This window comes from Equus caballus, chromosome 8 (assembly GCF_041296265.1).
Source record: "Equus caballus isolate H_3958 breed thoroughbred chromosome 8, TB-T2T, whole genome shotgun sequence".
NCBI lineage: Eukaryota > Metazoa > Chordata > Mammalia > Perissodactyla > Equidae > Equus > Equus caballus.
Window position 1 is genome coordinate 98904262 of NC_091691.1, and position 15483 is coordinate 98919744.

A 15483-nucleotide genomic window follows, 5' to 3' on the forward strand; every position below is an offset into this window, starting at 1 on the left:
TTTAAAAAAGAAGGAAGAAGAAGAAGAAAAGGGGGAGAAGGAGGAGAGAAAGAAAAGCTTTTTCTGGATAACTCGCCTGGAGTTCTTGGCTCCGGCCGTTGGCCTGGTTCCCACTCTGCTCCAGTCCATACAATCAGTTACTTTCAGACAACTCGTCAATGGCAGCAAAGCCAAACAAAAGGCGAGCAGCTCATTGACTGTTGGTCCGAGGCCTCACTGCTCACAGGAGACGGGCTGCATCTGCCTTTGCTCACAGGCTCTCTCCATCAGATGGCTGGCTGCTTTCACCGGCCATGCGTTCTTCTGGAGCAGCTTCGAGCAGAGAGCTCGCTTCACACTGGCGGCCCATTTCCCACCTCCGTGATGTCCCCGTTCCTCTTCAGAAGGGTCTCCTCCCAGCATACTTCACAAGCAAGCCTATCAGTGATTTGGGGACGGCCCCAGGCCGCTGATGACGGGCTTCTTTCACCATAAGCACCTGAAGCCCTGTCAATAGGAATCAGAACGTCCTGCCTGACAAAAAGTTCTAAATTTTGTCCCCATTTTTGAATTTATGAAAAATTGTGCATCTCATGACAATACGAAAGCAGCCTGAAAAAGAGGTTTTTTTCCCTTCTTTCGACAAACATTACCGGAACAGGAACGCTCCTGGTCCTCTCACTTCTGTTCTTCCACGTTGGGAACTGGGGAGATGGGCAGACCTATGGATGGCTGCAATGTAATTCCAAAAGGGAACGTTTTATTTTAAAACACGAATTGCTCACATCTGTGTGCTCCAGTCTTGTTTTCAGTAGAGTGCAGTCTCCCTGAGGACAAGGACTTGGGTGAAGCCCTTTATCCTTGGTTATGATGTTACTGTAGCACTTTTGCTGCACTTTTTCCCTGAAATTGGGATGTGGGTGATGCTACGCTCTGCTCACATCTAGATTAGGTTCATAACGAACAATGGTGCTTAAGGGGGTCTGCCTTTATTGCATGGCTTTAATCATGTATGTAGGGTGGGTCCCACTGTGGGCAGAGGACAATCTTTGTCCCCAACTCATGGCTATGAAATGACATGACTGGAGTGAGGGAGGAATTTATGTCCAAAAATAATACAGACATTTCCCCACCTGCTAGCTAAACACAGCTTTAATAGCATACACACTTTGGGGAGAGAGAATATACTAATGTTACCTTGAATTAAAACTCAAGAAAGTAATTGTGAAGTGACTGGACAATTGAAGGAATGAAAAGATGTGCCACAAAAGTGGATTAAAGGAGGGAAAGCAGAGGGCACCCTACCAAATCCTTCCTGTCTACCCTCACTTATCACCAGTGATAAATTTAGTACTAGAGTAACTTCCAGTGCTTATCCCCGGGACAAAACAAGCATGAATTCCGCATCTGAAAATAGCTCATCTACTCTTGGGAAGAAAAACATGAGACAGAGGAGATGTCTGGGCTTTACTAAGGGTGACATGAGTGAGGTGATGATAAAAGAAAATGCAGAATGTGAAAGCTTCAAGGATTCTGAACACCAAACTAGAATCAAAGGCCATCGGTCACCATCAAAAACAACGACGAAAGACTCCCTGATTTAGAGATAACCATTTCATCAGCCCTTGTCTCTCTTTTTTAATTTAAGGCTCTCCAGCCCCACACTAAGAAAGTGTGTTGTTTATCTGGATTGCTCCCAACCAGGGGAAATAACTGGAATAGGAACTTCGCAGGATTTAGGAATGCACAAGCATTTTTAACTTCCAAAAAACAAAAAAATTTAAGAGTTTTATTAGTATCTTTTGTTATTACCTGTTCTAAATTCTTTTTGAAGAAAAAACACAAAGGAAACTGAGGGACTTGAGGAAGAAGTAATGAAAGCAAGAAAACAAGGGAGGGAGGAAATTTCCTTCCAAGCTTGCAAGGACGAGTATTGTGTTGATCAGAAGCATCAAAAATGACGATATAAGATCATGTACCTATCTTTTCAAAATTATTCTAGAGACTTACACTTGCAGAAAGATAGAATAGACATACTTTGTCCTTTTCCTCCCACTAAGGACACCTAAAATCTCTGCACATTACTTATAAACAAACTTAAGAAGACTCTAAATGTTGGAGAAAAGAAAGCAAACCAGCAGCACCCTGGAACCCAAGGAAACATGGTGGCATCATTTTGTGTATGTGTGTGTTTCATACATACTAGGCTGGGTGCTAGACTAGAGAAGCTAGGAACTGGAAGTACCAATGGGCACAGATGAAAAAAAGTCAGAAAAAGCCTGGTCTCACTAAACAAAGGGGCAGTTTAACAAGCATGAAAACTTTCGGCAAAACTCATTCTACTCCAGACAAATGCCGTAGGAAAATCTGTAGCCCACCCTCACCCCTGCCAGCAAATGGAAAGCTTAGATTTCCACCATCACCAAGCTATAACAAGGCATCCCAGCCTCCCCCTGCAGTATTGTCAAAGAAAGCCATTTGAGAAGCCTAGACTTCTAGCCCACCCCAGGGAAACAGGCAGCCCACTGGGTCCCACAAGGGTGGTGTCAGAAGTGAACATTAGGAACAAAGCCACCCCACTATGGTGTCAGTGAAGGCCACATCGGGAGCAGTAAAAGAGACCCTTGCCCCTCACAGCCAGGTGGTATCAGTGGAGGCTGAGTGGGGAGTCTGAGCTCCCCACCCAGTTCAGCAGTGACAAGGGGTCCCTGGTTCCCTGTCTTCCTGCATCAATGGAGACCAAGTGGGGAGCATGGACTTCCACTCCACCTGGTATAACAAGTGTCATCCCCACCCTTCTTTGCCCTGCCAGAGCAGTGTCAGATGAGGCCTGCTAAACAGGAGATTTAAATATGATCCAGAGACTCATAACCTAAGGACAAAAAAATGCCCAGGTTTCAACCAATAATCATTCATCATAGCAAGAACCAGGAAAATCTCAATTTCAATGAGAAAATACAATCAACAGACACCAACACAGAGATGATAGAGACGTTACAATCAACTAACAAGAACTCATCATAAAAATACTTCGCTGAGCAGTTACAAACACACTTGAGAAAGATGAACAGAATACAAAGTCTTAGCAAAGAAACAGAATATATAAAGAAGAACCAAGTGAAAATTTTAGAACTAAAAAAATAATAACATATAAAAAAACTTAATGGGTGGGCTCAACAGCACAATTCAGGGGAAAGAGTAAAGAATAAATGCACTTGAGTACAGAACAATAGAAATTATCCCATCTGAACAACAGAAAGGAGCAGATTGGGAAAAAAAAATTAACAACTTCAAAGAGAACCTGTTGGCCATGACAGAATATCTCACATTCATGGCGTTGGAGTCTGGGAAGGAAAGGAGAAGGTAAGGTTGAAAAAGTATTCAAAGGTTAATGACTGAAAACATCCCAACTTTGGACAATGGCCTTAACCTACAGATTCAAGAAGCAGACAAAACCCCACACAAGACAAACCCAAAGAAATCCATGACAAGATAACATCATGGTCAAATTGTGAAAACTAAAGAAAAAAAATCTTGAAGCAGAAAGAGTGAAATGACATCCTACCTAAAGGAGAAAAACAATTAGAATGACAGCCAATTTCTGATAAAAAACCCTAGAGGCCAGAAGGAACTACCACAACATTCTTCGAGTTCTGAAAGAACAGAACTGTTAACCTATAATTCTATATCCAGAAATGAAGGAGAAACCAAACATTTCCAGATGAAGGAAAACTAAGAGAATTTGTTGCCACAGACCTATCCTAAGAGAATGACTAAAGGAAGTCTCTAAACAGAAAGAACATACCAAAAGTATGGGTCCTGAGGGGGCTGGCCCCATGGCTGAGTGGTTAAGTTCCCACATTCCACTTTGGTTGCCCTGGGTTTCCCCAGTTCGAATCCTGGGCACAGACACACTGCTCATCAGGCCATGCTGAGGTAGCGTCCCACATAGCACAACCAGAGGGACCTACAATTAGAATATACAACTACATACTGGGGGGGCTTTCAGGAGAAGAAGAAGTAGAAAAAAAAGAAGACTGGCAACAGATATTAGCTCAGGTGCCAATCTTAAAAAAAAAAACAAGAATGAGTCCTGGAACATCAAGTAAGAAAAAACAATTGAAGGAGCAAAAATATGGAGAAATACAGTAGACTTTTCTTCTCCTCTTGAGTCTTCTAAATTATAAATGATAGTTGAAAGAAAAATAATAGTATTGCATAATGTGGTTCTCAATGTATGTAGAGGGAATATTTAAGAAAATTATGTTACAAATCAGGGAAGACAAAGGACATAAAAGGAGGTACAGTACCTACACTTCACTCAAGCTGGTAAAGTGACAACAGCAGTAGACTGTTATGTACGTAATGTAATACCTAGAGCAACCACTAAAAAGCTATACAAAGAAATGTAATCCAAAGCACTGTAAACAAATCAAAACAGAATTCTAAAAAAAGTTCAACTTACCTATGAAAACATAGGAAAAGGAAAACAGAGAAGACAAATAGAAAACAAAAGAATAAAATGACAGGCTTGCACTCTAACACATCAATGATTACATTAAATGTAAATGGTCTAAATGTGCCAAGACTGAGATTTCCAGAGTAGAGCAAAACACATGACTAAACTACATGATGTCAACAACAGACTCACATTAAATGTAGGAATGCAGGCAGGTTGAAAGTAAAAGAATGAAAAAAAGTATGCCATCCAAAATTGATCAAAAGAAGCAAGGAGTGTCTACATTAACACCATATAAAGTAGACTTCAGAAGAAAGAAAATTACCAGGGACACTTTATAATGATACAGTATTGATCCATCAAGAAAAGATAACAGGGGCCGGCCCCGTGGCCAAGTGGTTAAGTTCGCACGCTCTGCTACAGGCTGCCCAGTGTTTCAACAGTTGGAATCCCGTGCGTGGACATGGTACAGCTCATCAAGCCATGCTGAGGCGGCATCCCACATGCCACAACTAAGAGGACCCACAACTAAGAATATACAACTATGTACCGGGGGCTTTGGGGAGAAAAAGGAAAAAAAATAAAATCTTTAAAAAAAAAAAAAGAAAAGATAACAATCCTAGCTGTGAATGTACCATATAATAGAGATGCAAAATATGTAAAACAAAAACTGATAGAATTGAAAGTAGAAATAGACAAATCCAAAATTATAGTTGGAGATTTATTACTCCACTCTCAAATATTGATAGAAAAAATATACCGAAAATCAGCAAGGATATAGATGAACTCAGCAACATCACCAATAGGATCTAATTGCCATTTATAGAACACTCTACCCAACAACAGCAGAATACAAATTCTTTTTAAGTGTCTGTTACCAAGATGAACCATACACTGAGCCATAAAAGAAACTTTGCCAAATTAAAACAATTTAAATCATAGATCATATGTTCTCCAATCACGCTCAAACTAGAAACTAAAATCAAATTAGAAATCGGTAACAGAACAATAACAAAAAAGACTCCAAACATTTGGGCTCTAATCAAAAAACTTCTAAATAATCCATGGGTTAAAGAGAAAATCTCAAGGGAAATTTAAAAATACGTTGAATTGAATGAAAATGAAACTATATCAAAATCAGCGAGATGCAGCTACAGCAGTACAATAAGGGAAGTGTACAGCACTGAATTCTTACATTAGGAAAGAGCGAAACTCTCAAGTCCATAATCTCAGCCCCCATGTCAAGAAACTAGAAAACGAAAGAGCAAAGTAACCCAAATCAAGCAGAAGGAAGGAAATAATAAAAACAAGAGCAGAAATCAATTAGATTAAAAGCAGAAAACCAACAGAGAAAAATCAGTAAAACAATGAGGTCGGTCTTTGAAAAGATCAAGAAAAAATGACAAACACTTTACAAAGTTGAAAAAAAGAGAAAAATTATTTGTATTAAATTACTAACATCAAGAGTGAAAGAGGGGCAATCACTATAGACCCTGCAGGCATGAAAAGAATAAGGGAATACCACAAATATCTCCACAACATAAATTAGACAACTCAGGTGAAATACAAATTACCACAGTTTATCCAATATGAAATAGATTATTTGAGTAACCCAATAACTATTAAAGTAATTGGATTTATTATTTGAAAACCCTCAGAAAAGATGTCTCCAGGCCCAGATAATTTCACTAGAGAAATCTAGCAAACATTTAAGGATAAATTAGGACCAATACTACACAATTCCTTCCAGAAAATACAAGAGGGAATACTTCTCAATTCATTTATGAAGTCAATATTGCCTTGATACAAAAACCAGGCAAAGACAGTACAGAAAAGAAAACTACAGACTGATGTCCCTGAAGAATATAGAAATAAAAATCCTTAACAAAATATTAACAAACAGAAGTTAGCAATTCTATTATTTATTATTATATTCTGTTATATTCTATTATTCTAAATAGAATTCAGCAAATAAATAAGTATATGTATATATATATATTCGTACATATATGAAGTGAGGTTTACTCCAGGGATGCAAGACTGGTTCAATATTTGAAAATCAACCAATATAACCCACCATATTAAGGGGCTAAATAAGAAAAATCACATGACCATATCAATTAATGCAGACAAAAATTTCACAAAATTTAATACCCATTCATGATAAAAACTCTCAAAAAACTAGGGGAAACTTCCTCAACTAAATAAAGACATTTACCAAAAAACTACAGCTAACATCAAACTTGGTGGTGAAATACTGAATGCTTTCTCCCCTAAGACTGGAAATGAAGCAAGGATGTCTGTTCTCACCACTCCTGTTTAACACAGTACTGGAAGTTCTAGCCAGCAGGATAAGACAAGAAAAGGAAATAGCAGGCATGCAGACTAGAAAAGGAGAAATAAACTATCCCTATTTGCGTGTTTTCTATGTAGAAATCCCACGTATCCACAAAAAGAGCTCCTAGAACTAGTGAGTTCTGCAAGTTTGTTAGATACAAAAGCAGCATGCAAAAACAAATTGTATTTCTATATAATAGCAATCAACATGTGCAAACGGAAATTAAAAATGAAATACCATTCACAGTTGTTAAAAAAAACAAAATACTTAGATGTAAATCCAACAAAATACGTATAGAACTTATATGCTAAAAACTATGAAACACTGCTGAAAGAATTCAAATACAGAGACACACATATTCATGGATTGGATGACAACACAGTAAAGGTACCAACTTGTCCCTAATTGATATACACAATTAACAAAATTCCTGTCAAAAATCCCAGCAAGATTTTTTGCAAATATACAAAAGGTTATTCTAAAATTCATATGGAAAGGCACAGGGTCTAGAATATAGCTAAAACAATCTTGGAAAATAGAGAGGGAAAAATCACGCTACATAATATCAGGAGTTACTATATAGCTGCTGTAATCAAAATTGTGTGATATTGGCAGAGGGACAGACACATAGATCAACAAAACAGAACTGAGAACTCATAATTACCCCTTCTCAAGTATGGCCAACTGACTTTTGACAAAGGTGCAAAGACAATTCAATGGAGGAAGAATATGTTTTCCACAAAAGGTGTTGGAGCACTTGCATATCCACAGGCAAAGAAAAAGAAACGCAACCGAAATCGCACGTCTTACACAAAAATTAATTCAAATGGATCACAGATTTAAATGCAAACGTAAAACTTTTAGAGGAAAACAGGAGAAAGTCTTCAGGACCGAAGGTTTCACAATGAGTTGTTAGACACAATACCTGCACCGTAAAGTAAAAATTTCTATAAGTTGGACTTAATCAAGATTAAAAACTCTTTACCTGCAAAAGCCCCGGTTAAAAGGATGAAAAGACAAGCGACAGACCAGAAGAAAATACTTGAAATCGCTTATCCCACAAGGCACACCTATCTGGAATGTATAAAGAACTCTCAAAACTCCACACGAGAAAAAAAAGAACAATTCAAGTAGAAAATACTCAAAAGACATTAAGAGGAATGACACCAACAGGATACACAGATGTCAACAGGCACATGAAAAGTTGTTCCACATCACTAGCCAATAAAAAGTGCAAATGAGGACCATGATGAGTTATTACTGTACAACTATTACAACAGCTAATATAAAAATTAGCGACAACCCCAAATGCTGAGGAGGATGGGGAGAAACTGGAACTCTCGTAGATTGCTGGTGGGAATGTAAAATGGTACAGTTCCTCTGGAAAATAGTCGGGCAGTTTCTTAAAAAACTAAACATATACTTACCATATAATCCAGCAATTGCATTCCTGAGCATTTATCCTAGAGAAATGGAAACTTACATCCAGACAAAAACCTGTACGAATTGTTCACAACTTTATCGGTACTAACCAAGAATGGAAACAAGCAAAATGTATTAATGGTGAACAAATGGTGGGAAGCCCTGCCATGGAATCCTACTCAGTAACAAAGAGGAACAAGTTGTCGATACAACACAACCTAGATGGATGTCAAGGGCATCCTGTTGAAGAAAGAAACGCCAGTTTCAAAAGGCCACATGCTGTATGGTACCATTTATGTAACATTCTCAAAATGGCAAAATGATAGAGATGGAAAATAGACTAGTGGCCTCCAGGGCTTAGGAATGGTGAGAGGAGGAGGGGGGATATGATTAGAAAGAGGGAGCACAAGGAAGACCTTTGTGAAGAGAGATTAGTTCTGTATCCTGGTTGGAGCGGTGGTTGCATTGAATCTATACTCGTGGTAAAATGGCACAGAACGACACACACACACTCTACAATGTCCAACTCCTGATTTTGATTTTGTACAATCGTTACGTATGAGGTAACCATTGGGGCAGGTTGGAGAAGGGTACTGTCTTCTCTTTGCAACCTCCCGTGAATCTATCATTATTTAAAAACAAAAAAAGCTTTAAAATTATTCTAGTGTTTAATTATAAAGACAGTTCATCCATACGGTCAAAAACAGACGAGCATGTGAGAGTATGAAAGGAAAATTTCCTTTTCTAACACGTCTATCCCCAGACACACTCCCAAGGCATAAGCACGTAAACAGGCTCTTCCACCTTCTCCCAGAAAATCTTTACGCGTGTGAAATACACGCCTTTGTTTGCATGTTTTTAACACGAGAGCATACTATGCATGTTGTCTTACACCTTACTTTTGTTTTCTCACTAATCTTTCTTGCAGATCTTTCCTTGTAATCACCTCTGCCTTTTCTTTAAGGGCTGCATCTTATTCCACTGTGGGTGGACCAGACATTTCTCCAGTCTCTTCCCCATGGACTTTAGGGCTGCTCCCAGCTTTGTTTCATATTTTTCTTTGTTGCATTTTACTACTGTAAACAATGCTACAGTGAATAAATGACCATCATATTTATATAACTTTGCCCTGAGCAGTGATATGAGGCCCATTTCAGGGGATTTTAGTTTAAAAGTTTTATCAAACTTTTTAAATTTTTGGCATTATTCTATTTGAAAAATGCTATCTTTGTCCTTCTTGACAGAGTCTCTTCTTTGCTTTCAGCAGCAGCACGCTGCCCTTTCCTGGATCTCTTATCCCCCAGATCTCTCCATGTCTCTGTGCTCTACTGGCTCCTTCTACCTGACTCAGATGTTAGCAACTGGGATTCCTAACAGCTCAGTCCTGGGTCCTCTTTCCTTTCCTTACTGGCCACTTAGAGCTATTGCATCAATTTCCAAGAATTTAAATACCACTTTGATGAAGATAAGTCCCAAATTTGTCTCAAGCCCAGAGCTTTCATCCGAATTCCAGATTTGTATATACAACTGCTTACTTGACATTTCCAAGTAGATATCTCACAAGTGTCTCAAAGTTCTTAAGACAAAAGAGGACAGAAGTCTTGGTTTCCCTGTATCACCTGAAATCCTCACTGCTCACTAGAACTTTCCACCCAATTACTCAAGGGAAATGGGGCTGCAGCCTCAAAATATTTCTCACAACAGCCCACTTCCCTCCATCTCCACTGCTTCCAACTCAGCAAACACTGCCGTGCGTCTCTTCTCTAGGTGACTGCAAAAGTATGTAACTTAGTAAATTTGCCGTCTGCTTCAATCCATGCTGTGCCCAGCTGTAAAAGTTACCTTTTTAAAACACAGACTGGTCAACTGAGTCAAATCTCCTCTTTGTTCAAAATCCTTTAATGGTTTTGCCTGGCACTTCCTTCCTCAAGTCCCTTCAGGCTTTTCTTGCCCACTGCCTTCATTTCCTGGGGCTGCCATAACAAAATGCTACAAACCAGGTGGCTTCAACAGCAGAAATGTATTCTTTCACAGTCCTTGTGGCTAGAAGCCCAAAATCAAGGTGTGGGCAGGGCCCTGCTCCCTCCCAAGGCTCTAGGGAGAATCCTTCCTTGCCGCTGCCAGCTTCTGGTGATTCCCAGCAATCCTTGGCATTCCTCAACTTGCAGCCACATGGCTCCAATCTCTGCCTCCATCATCATATGACCTTTCTCCCTGTGTCTTCTGTTTTTGTCCAAGTTTCCTTCTTCTACAGACGCCAGTCATTGGATTAGATCCCACCCTACTCCAGTATAACCTCATCTTAACTTGATGTCATCTGCAAAGATCCTACTTCCGAATAAAGATCCCCTTCACAGGCATCAGGGGTTAGGACATGAACATGACTTTTCGGCAAGACACAATTCTACCCACTACACTAGTCTCCCCAACTTCTCCATATACTACTTTCTCTTCACTCACTGGATTCCACCATACTGGGGCTCTCAATTCCTTAAAAGTACCCAGCTCTGTCCTATTGCAGACCCTTCGGACATCCTCTATCTTTCCCCTGGAATGTTCCTTCCCGCTTTATAGTCTCCACATGGCTAGCTCTTTCTCTTCTTTTGGGTCTCAACATAAACACCATCTGTTTGCCCACCCTAAGTGAGTAAGCCCCCTCTGATATGTCTTGTCTCCTGCCCCTTTTTGTCATGAACCTGTTATACCTGGGAGCTATTTACATTCCTTTGCTGCATACTCAAGTTCTCTCTGTGTGGAGCGGCCTGACCAAGAAAACCATCTATGATGATAGAAATGTTCCAGAGCTGCGCTGACTGGCATGGTAGCCAACAGCCACATGTGTCCATTGAGCTCTTTAAAATGTGGCTAGTGTCACTGAGGAACTAAATGTTTAATTTTATTTGATTTATATTATAGTAAATTAAATTTACATAGCCACAAGTGGCTAGTGGCTCTGTGCCCTGGACACGAGTGTGCTCGAAGCTCAGTTTTGGATCTGCAAATATAATGTCTGTTTTATAGACATGCGTGTACTTAATAACTACCACAGGGCAAGGGACAAAGTTGTTGTTCAATCAATAAAAAAACAAGTGAAAAAGGAACCTCACTTTTTATTGGCATTTAATTATATTGAAGTTGAGCATCTTTTCATATATTCGTTGACCAACCTTTTTATTTCTTTTTCCCATGGACTGTCCATTTTTCTGTTCAGCTCTTGATTTTTTAAACAGTTTTCCATATTAGAAAGTTAATATACAAATATTTGACTGTCAAATATGATGCAAATATTTTCTGCAGATTGTAGCTGATATTTTTATTGTGGCCTTTGCCATATGGAAGTTCTAAATTTACATGTAATCAGTTTTATCAATCTATTCCTTTACGGTTTCTGGGCATAAACTCTTTGTAAAACGCTTTTATATTATACTTCTTAAAGTTCTTTATATTCCTTCTTATCTCAGTGTCTTTCAGAAGAAAAGAAAACCCAAACCATGGGTTGGTATGTCTAGCTGCATCATGTCATTTTTTTTCTCAGCAGAGCAATAAATTTCCACAAGGCAAGTGGCCAATAACAACTGTGAGAAGACGTAGCTGAAAGTTAACGCACACTGAGGGCTGTCAAAAGAAGAGTTTCATATTCACTGAATTAAAATTTCATCTGGGGGTTGATTGGTTTGATTTCTTAAGAGAGAGATACCTTTTAAGAAATCCCACACACCAGCACTCAACAGGTGCTGAGAGCCGTGGCCAAAAGTAGGATTTTCTGATGGACAGGATGCTCACGTTGGAACCCCCACCACAGGGACAGCCTGAAATACACGCACTTCAGAGGCCAAACAGAAGCCTAACACGGAGCCTGCCTCGCTGGGTGAGTGAGTCACTCGATCTCATATTGCTATTTCTTTCTTCCTGCAAAGGACACTCTTATGATGAACCATTTCCTGAGGCCTGTAGGCCCTGCCTAACAGCAGGGTCGTAAAGCCCAGTAGGAAACTCCACACGCAGCACCAGATGTGTGGGAGGATGAATCACCCGCTGCAGACCAGCATGGAGGTCCCTGCGCCCTGGGCCCGCGGGCACTCCTGCAGGAGGAGCACAGCACTGGTGACGGAGGACGTACTTCATTAGAGAACGCCAGATGCCTTTCACATCTTACCCACCACGCTCCAAATTGTTTTATTTCTCATTGTAGTTTAATAAATTTTGCTACTGTTGTGACACCTGACAGGCACTGCCTATGTTGGTGGATGAGCCACAGTGTGAGCAATTCATTGTTGACTGCAACAAATACCTGTCAATTTTAGACTGACAATTTCTACTCATGTTAAATTGCAGGAAAAAAGATAAAACACCCTCTCCAATGATATTATGAAAAGAAATAAGGAAATATTTGATATGTGCTTTTACAGCTTTGAACAAAACCTTTACCTTTCGCTTTCGCATACTCCACAAACAAAAAAAGAAGAACAATGAGAACAGAGCTGACGTTGTATCGGCTGACGGCTACCTCACAAGGTTTGCTCTTCACACAGATACACCTATGACTACATATGACACGGGGACGTCTGAACTGAGATCCATCGCATCAAAATGAAAAACCTAGATCTTGTTACCAACAAAGCAAATTAGGAAAATGTTTCTGGCTCCAAAAGCCTCTACTTCGTAAAATGAACATAATTAGAAGGGCCATAAACATTTTAATCATTTCCTTGAACACGTACAAGTGTGTACCTGTTGAATCTCTTCCATAGGAAACACCCCTTTCCCTAATGGCACATTTTCTTAATGGCTTTGCTGATCCTGAGTTCATTTCATTGCACTGTTACTTGTTATATCCGACATGAGTTAATGTTGCACTTAAAAATATTGAAAGGCATTTCTCTACCACATCAACTCTCTCCACCTGCAGAGGAAGGGAGAGCAAGTGAGACCAATAAGACGGAAACCCACTGGGTCCAAATCTCCTGGAAGCACATGTAAAACTCAAATCAGAGGAAGAAGATGAGACACAGCAGGATGCTAGAATAAATACCTCTCAAAACATGGATGAGAAATATTTCCCACCAAAAACACCCCAGGGGTAAGTTGGGGAAATAGATACCCCTACTGCTGGGCCAAAAGCCCAATGCTGGGGGCTTTCGATGGCAGCACCAAGCCAGCCCTTCTAACAGTGTGGGCAGAGGCAACCCGCGAGCCAACTCAGGAACCGTGTCTCCCAGGACAGAAACCCAGTGCTGAGAAGCACATTTGCAGATATCCTGACAAGCTCCACAAACACACACTTTTTTTTCCCATTAATAATCTTTTTTTTTTTTTTGCATTAATAATCTGGTTGTGTCGCCTATCACAAATTCACTAACTACATATCCATTCACTTAAGAGTTATCAGCGGAGGCCTGACCTTAGAAAGCTCCCATAAAACCGAGGAGCATCATGGGAGGCTTCCGTAGGGGTAATCTAGACCAACGCTCTAGTCTGCTCCAAATGGAGAGATGGAAAGCCAAGGTCCAGAGAAGTGACTTCTCAAGGTCATATCGCCAGTCCCTGACAAGGCCAGCACTCAAACCAGGCCCTCCCTCCTAAGCCAGTCGGATCCTAGTTCCAGTACAGCACACGGTAATTCTCATTAGATGGAAAACAGAAATATTCAGGAGGTCCTGGGAGGGTCTTATTTCTTGAATGGAAAGTGAAGACTTGACATTCCTTAAGACTGCTGGTCAATTCCAGACAAGCTGTATTAAATGATGAAGTGGGAACAGGGACTGTGAAAAATCTAAGGGTGAAAAAAAGGAACTTTTTTTTCAAAACAAATTGCTGTAGATTTCAAAGCACTTAGAATTATTATTTTCCTTTCATATCCTTGGCTGCTTCTTGGATTCTGGGTCCTGTTCAAATGTTGGTTTTACTGGAGTGTTTTATTGAGGCCAAATTAACATCCAAACTAGAATTAATGCTCACCTTTGTTCTGCAAACTCAGACTCCCAGATGCCACTTAGGTGTTGAACACATTTTAACACTCAAGAACATTTCACACCAGAAAAACACACCAATTTACCAAGAGGTAGGACCCTCAAACTTTTAAACCCTAATCCATATTGCCTGCTAGAAGGGGCTTTCCCTGCCCCCCCGGCCCTCTTTCTCTCTCTCTCCCTGCTTGGGTATGTCTCCTGCATTGCCCTCTCCCCAGCATTAGGAACTGCAGGACGACTGGAGTCTTTCCTACAATACTCTAATCCCTCACCGCTACCTTCTTTATGTTCAGCCCCAAAGCAGGAAGAGGGAGATAAATCTTGTTCCCCGTGGGTTGTCACATCGCCTGGCGTGCTGGGGCCTTCCACTCGAGGTCTCTGGGCACTGGAGTGCCAAGACTCGACATGGCTGAATACAGGGTTCAATTTCGTCTTGGCAGAGGCACGGACTTTCCGCAGACAAATTAACATTGTTTCATCTCGTTTTGACGCCCTAATGTCTTTTCCATACACCTGCTCTGACGTTTTTATGAAATCATTGCATCCTAATCAACCGAGGAGGGAATTAGTATTGTTACACCAAACATTCTGAAAAGTGTGGGTTATTTTTCATATCTAAATATCTCATCCCCACATGCCACTTTGGAGAGAGAAATTCCAGATCTAACACCCTGAAAATTTAAAAGTCTAAATGAGTATTTGATTTTACAATCTCTCTACTTAGAATGTGTACCATGCATAGCTGTGTTCATGCATAGGTAAATGGATAACTTTTATAAAGTAAGTCAAACCTAGGAATTTCATAGAAAATTAATTTTCCCATGTTTCAGCATTTTAAAATTAAGAAATACTTCTGGATTGACATTCCTGAACTTTCCTATAATAGTCACTATCACTGCAGTGATTCATGTGAATGATAATATTCTTCATGTTTGAAATGCTTTCACATCCCTCCTACAATGTATGGCTCAATAAGCTCAAGCACGGTTTGTTTACTATTGGCTTAAAGTTACAGGCAGAAAACTGACACCAAGAGATGCTGCATGTGGTGTTCAAGGCACCAAATCTAATTAATTGGGGGGGGGGGGATAAAATTTTAGACTTTTTACTTCCAAACCATCATATAATAAAGCACAATGTGAGAGAACATGGTTCTTAGTGACTTTGCATGTTACTATTTCTAGTTGTTTCTAAAACGAATTTCTAAATCCTTGAGTTTTTGCTTTATTTTTTAATCAGTGTCACCTCGGGATCTAAGAAATAGCTAATGTAAATCATCCATGTATGGGCTCTGTGCAGTTAATTGAATGTTGAGA